Genomic DNA, 6,232 nt, shown 5'->3' with positions numbered 1-6,232 from the left:
GTCGGGGTTTAGGGTTTAGGGTTTTTCTGGGGTTTTCTGGGGTTTTTCTAGGATATTCTAAGTTTTTCTAGGATTTTCTTTGGTTTTCTTGGGATTTCTAAGGATTTTCTAGGATTTTCTAAGTTTTTCTAGGGTTTTCCAGAGATTTTCTGGGGTCTTATAGGATTTTCTATGACTTTCTAGGATTTTCTAGACTTTTCTAGAGATTTTTAGGGTTTTCTAAGATTTTCTTTGGGTTTTCTGTGGTTTTCGATGATTTTTTAGGGTTTTCTATGGTTTTCGAAGGTTTTTCTAGAGTTTTCTAGGGTTTTTCTTGGGTTTTCTAGGATTTTCAAGGGTTTTCTAGAATTTTTTAGGGATTTTTAGGGTTTTCTAGGGATTTTTGAGGGTTTTCTACTGATTTTTACGATTTTATAGGATTTTCGAGGGTTTTTCTAGGGTTTTCTTTAAATTTATAGGGTTTTCTATGGTTTTCTTCGGATTTTCTAAGGTTTTCGATAGTTTTTTAGGGTTTTCTATGGTTTTCGAGGGTTTTTTAGGGTTTTTCTAGTATTTTGTAGGGTTTTCTGGGGTTTTTCTAGGATTTTTGAAGATTTTCTAAGATTTTTTTGGGTTTTCTAAGGTTTTTTAGGGATTTCTAAGGGTTTTTTAGGATTTTCTAAGTTTTTCTAGGGATTTCCAGAGATTTTCTGGGGTTTTCTAAGATTTTTTAGAAATTTCTACGATTTTCTAGGGATTTTCTAGGAATTTCTAGGCTTTTCTAGAGATTTTTAGAGTTTTCTAAGATTTTCTTTGAGTTTTCTAAGGTTTTCGAGGATTTTTTAGGGTTTTCTATGGTTTTCGAGGTTTTTCTAGCGTTTTCTAGGATTTTTCTTAGATTTTCTAGAATTTTTAAGGGTTTTCTAGAATTTTTAGGGTTTTCTATGGATTTTTGAGGGTTTTCTACGATTTTCTATAGTTTTCTACAATTTTCTAGGATTTTCGAGGGTTTTTCTAGGGTTTTCTTTGGATTTATAGGGTTTTCTATGGTTTTCTTAAGATTTTCTAGGATTTTAGAGATTTTCTAGGGTTTTCTATGGTTTTCGATGGGTTTTAGGGTTTTTCTAGTATTTTCTAGGGTTTTCTGGGGTTTTTAGGGTTTTCGAGGGTTTTCTAGGGTTTTCTATGGTTTTCGAAAGTTTGTCTATGATTTTCTAGGATTTTCTTGACTTTTCTAGGGTTTTTTAAGGATTTCTGAGGGTATTCTAGGGTTTTCTAGGTTTTTCTAGGAGTTTTCTACAGTTTTCTACGGTTTTTTACGATTTTCTAGGATTTTCTATGGAATTATAGGGTTTTCTATGGTTTTCTTAGGGGTTTCTATGGTTTTCAAGAGTTTTTCTGGGATTTTCTACGGTTTTCTAGGATTTTCTGGGGTTTTTCTAGGATCTTCTTGGATTTTCTAGGATTTTCTAGGGATTTCTAAGGGTTTTCTAGCAATTTCTAGGATTTCTCTAGAGTTTTCTAGGATTTTCTAGGATTTTCAAGGGTTTTATAGAATTTTCTTGGGTTTTCTAGGGTTTTCTAGGGATTTCTGAGGATTTTCTAGGTATTTCTTGGAGTTTAGGGTTTAGGGTTTCTGGATTTCTGGGGTTTTTCTAGGGTTTTCTAGGATTTTCTGGGGTTTTTGCTAGGATTTTTTAGGATTTTCTATGGATTTCTAACGGTTTTCTAGGGATTTTAAGGGAATTTCTAGGATTTTCTAGGGTTTTCTTGGATTTTCAAGGGTTTTCTAGAAAATTTCTAGGGTTTTCTATGGTTTTCGAAGGATTTTCTAGCGTTTTCTAGGGATTTCTGAGATTTTTCTAGGAGTTTTGTAAGGTTTTGTAGGTTTTTTTTATGGTTTTCTACGATTTTCTAGGAATTTCTAGGGTTTTCTTGGGTTTTTTATCGATTTATAGGATTTTGGTAGGGTTTTCGAGGGTTTTCTACGGTTTCTTAGGGTTTCTGGAATTTTCAAGAGTTTTGTAGGGTTTTCTATGATCTTCGAGTGTTTTTCTAGGAGTTTTCTAGGGTTTTCTAGGGTTTTATAAGAATTTCTACATTTTTGTAGGGTTTTTCTAGGATTTTCTAGGATTTTCTAGGATTTTTCTAGGATTTTCTAGGATTTTCTAGGATTTTCTAGGATTTTCTAGGGTTTTCTTTGAATTTATAGTGTTTTCTATGATTTTCTTAGGATTCTTATGGTTTTAAGGGGTTTTTCTACGATTTTCTAGGTTTTTGTAGGGTTTTCTTGGGTTTTCTAGGTTTTTCAAGGGTTTTCTAAGAATTTCTTGGGTTTTTTAGGATTTTCTAGGAATTTCTGAGGGTTATCTAGGGTTTTCTTAGAGTTTTATATGTTTTACAACGATTTTCTAGCATTTTCTAGGGTTTTCTATGGATTTATCTGGTTTTCTTACGGTTTTCTAGGGTTTTCGAGAGTTTTTTAGGGTTTTATATGGCTTTCCAGGGTTTTTCTAGGATTTTCTAGGGTTTTGTATGGTTTTCTAGGATTTTCTAGGAGTTTTCTAGGTTTTTCTATGGTTTTCTAGGGATTTCTGAGTGTTTTCTAGATTTTTGTAGGAGTTTTGTAGGGTTTTCTAGGATTTTCTATGGTTTTGTACGAATTTTTAGGATTTTTCTAGGGGTTTTCTACGTTTATCAAGGGTTTTTCTAGGATTTTCTAGTGTTTTCTGGGGTTTTCTAGGATATTCTAGGGTTTTCTTGGGTTTTGTAGGATTTGATAGAGAATTCTGACGGTTTTCAAGGTTTTTCTAGTGTTTTGTAAGGATTGTTATGGTTTTCTATGATTTTCTTATGACTTTCTAGTGTTTTAGAGTGTTGTAGAGTGTTTTTTAGTGTTTTCTATGGTTTTCGAGGGTTTTTGTAGGGTTTTTTAAGGTTTTCTATGAATTTATAGGGTTGTCGATGGTTTTTCTAGGGTTTTTGTAGCGTTTTTCTAGGGTTTTCGAGGGTTTTTTTGTTGTTTTTAGTAATTTCTAGGATTTTGTAGGGTTTTTCTAGGGTTATCGATCGGTTTTTAGGATTTTTTATGGTTTTCGAGGATTTTTCTAGGATTTTCTTGTGTTTTCTAGAGATTTATGAGGGTATTCTAGGGTTTTCTAGATTTTTGTAGGAGTTTTCTATGGTTTTCTAGTGTTTTCTATGGTTTTCTACGATTCTCTAGGATTTTGTTGGTTTTTTTCTAAGATTTTATATGGTTTTCTTACGGTTTTCTATGGTTTTCTAGTGTTTTTCTAGAATTTTGTAGGTTTTTCTAGGGTTTTCTGGTGTGTTTTTGTTGGGTTTTCTAGGGATTTTCTCGGGTATTCTAGGTTTTTCTGAGGGTTTTCTAGGTTTTTGTAGGAGTTTTCTAAGGTTTTGTAGGGTTTTTTATGGTTTGCTACGAATTTGTACGATTTTCTACGTATTTCTATGGAATTATAGGATTTTCTATGGTTTTCGATAGTTTTTTAGGGTTTTCTATGGTTGTTTAGGGTTTTCTAGAGTTTTCGTGAGTTTTTGTAGGATTTTCTAGGTTTTTGTAGGATTTGCTTGGGTTTTTTAAGGTTTTCTATGGATTTCTGAGGGTATTCTAGGTTTTTCTGGAGGAAGAGATTACGGGTGAGCACGGGTAGCGAGTATCCGATTATCCGTCCGAACCCGAACCAAACCAATTAAATTGGTTATAGAACCAACGGGTAATTGGGTCCGACCCGATCCGAATCGCTGGGTATTTCTAGTGATTGGTTTGGGTATCAGTTATGGGGTGCGGAACCCGAATCAATCCGTCAACCCGATCATATATTAATTAAATAAAAAATATATATTTGTATTACAGTTTTGTATTTAGCTTCTAATATGTTTGGTGTTTAAAATGTTTGGAATTTAGTGTGTTTAATGTTTAATATATTTGGATTTTATTGTGTTTAGTTTTTAATCTATTTGATGTTTAACATATTTTATTTATTTCCGTTAATGATAAATTTTTATTGGAATTGCTGAATTTTTAAGATTAAAATTTGGCTTTTATAATGAATCTCAAAGTCATCGGATACCCAATTACCCGAACTCAAGCAATCCGTTTTTAATCGGTTTGGTTTGTTTCGGTTCGGGTACATTTACAAAAAAACACAAATTCAAACCAAACTAAACCAATTACATTTTAATTGATTCGGTTGTAATTTTACTTTGAACTCGAACCAAACCGACCTGTGTTCGCACGTAGAAGAGATACAAGTATACTAAAATAGTAAAACCTTTAGAAGAGATTTGATTGAACTTTATTACTAATTAAGTTTGGTAATTTAATTAACATTTGTACAATTATGTTATATGCATATATGTATACTAAAAGTCAATTACATTTTAATACATGTTGAATTAGATATAAAAAAAATTAAAAATATGTAAAACATACATACATAAATACAATCAATTAGTTTTTAGCATAGATAAAATAATTTTTAATGGTATTTTTCATTAAAAATACCCCTGACCCCACTCAATCAGTTGTCGGTGTTGTACTCCGTACCTGAAATTAAAAATTCCGTGCCACAACAGATGCCAGAGCAGAAAAATACTTCTCTATTTTCAAAAATATTAATTATATTGTTAATGGGCATTTAAAAGAGAATAATCATAAATTTTTCCCATTACTTTTTTAACAATGCATCCTTAGATATAATCTTATAAATGACTATTTTCAGTTTTATACATTGTTAATGAAATAAAAAATTTGTTTCGGTAACTATAGCAATAATATAATAAAATAAGTACTCTGATAGAAAAAAATATAGATTAAATTGTAATGCTAATCATTATGTATATATAACGAGCATATGTCTTAAAGCTTGAAATATTATGGATTTTGATTTGAATATTATGTGTTATTGGTTTAAATAAAATTAAACAAATTTTGTTGTATCTAATTTTTTTTTTTAGTTTTGATACAGGGTCTGCATATTTCCAGCATTATGTTTTGAAAAAAATCTCTAAAGCAAAACAAATGTAATATTAAGAAGCCCAAAATAGTCTTGTAACAGACGAACCAAATTATTGTCCAACTTTACAAATTTCAAACAAATATAGTAGTATGATGAATGTCTAAAGAAATAAACCAAATAACAATAGAAGTGAACCAAAATTTATAAACTAAATTTTTATGTATTTTATCTATTTGCAATAGCTACTAACATTATTTTTTTATAAAACTATCTAACTATACATTAGTGTATGAACAAAATTATTTGATTTAATTGTTCAGTGATTTATTTATTTTTACTATAAATACAAATATTTCATTAGAATTTAGATAATAGTATATTACTAATATACATAATAAATGAGCTTGGAAAATAAAATTCACCACATTTCCAAGGCTAAAGAAACATGTCAAGCTAAGTTTACTAAAAAAGAAAATATTTAGTTTAAATTTTATATCCGCTATGTTAGTAATTATATTTTACATCTAAAAAGTAGAAATTTATTATAGAGAAAAATAATCGTGTATCATTTTTGAAATATATTTACTCTGCTATAAATAATTGTTGCTACTGAATTATATATTTGTATTTATAATTTTTTAAAAATAATATAAAGTTAAAATTTATCCACTTAAATATTAAGAGAATAATTAAATGATAGATTAAAAGTTGTAATCATAGCTCAAATTAAATTCGTAACTTGTATTATAATTGTCACTAATTACACACAATTTTTTGAAAAGAATAAAACAACTCCTGTTCGTGATTATTCTCTGATCTGTAGTAGTTTAAATGTAACGTGGGCTAAACGAAATGGCCCAACCTTAAGACCAAAGGGCTAAGAAATCGGCCCATACGGTGCACCCGCACCAGAACCCGCCCGAATCTCTCTGTCTCTCTTTTCCCTCACCCTAGTGTTGGTGATTCGAAGATCTGCAAAACACACAATTTCTCTCTGCATTATCTGTCTCTGTCGTCCTTTGTTTCTTTCTTTCATTCGTTTCCGTCATTTTTTTTCTTTTACATTTGGAATTGGTTGTGTTTCTTTGCCGATGACGGGACTGCTGGAGCCAAGGACGTCGTCGTCAACGAGGACGGTGTTTCTTCTGCCTCGGCGCGAGCCCACCGAGCACGGCCTCTTAGCGATCCCGACGCTCATGTTCCCCGACCCAGCGCAGAGAATAATTTCGGTTTACAAATTTCAAACAAATATAGTAGTATGATGAATGTCT

This window comes from Arachis ipaensis, chromosome B05 (genome assembly GCF_000816755.2).
Source record: "Arachis ipaensis cultivar K30076 chromosome B05, Araip1.1, whole genome shotgun sequence".
NCBI classification, from domain to species: domain Eukaryota; kingdom Viridiplantae; phylum Streptophyta; class Magnoliopsida; order Fabales; family Fabaceae; genus Arachis; species Arachis ipaensis.
Note: the sequence above shows the minus strand (reverse complement) of the source record.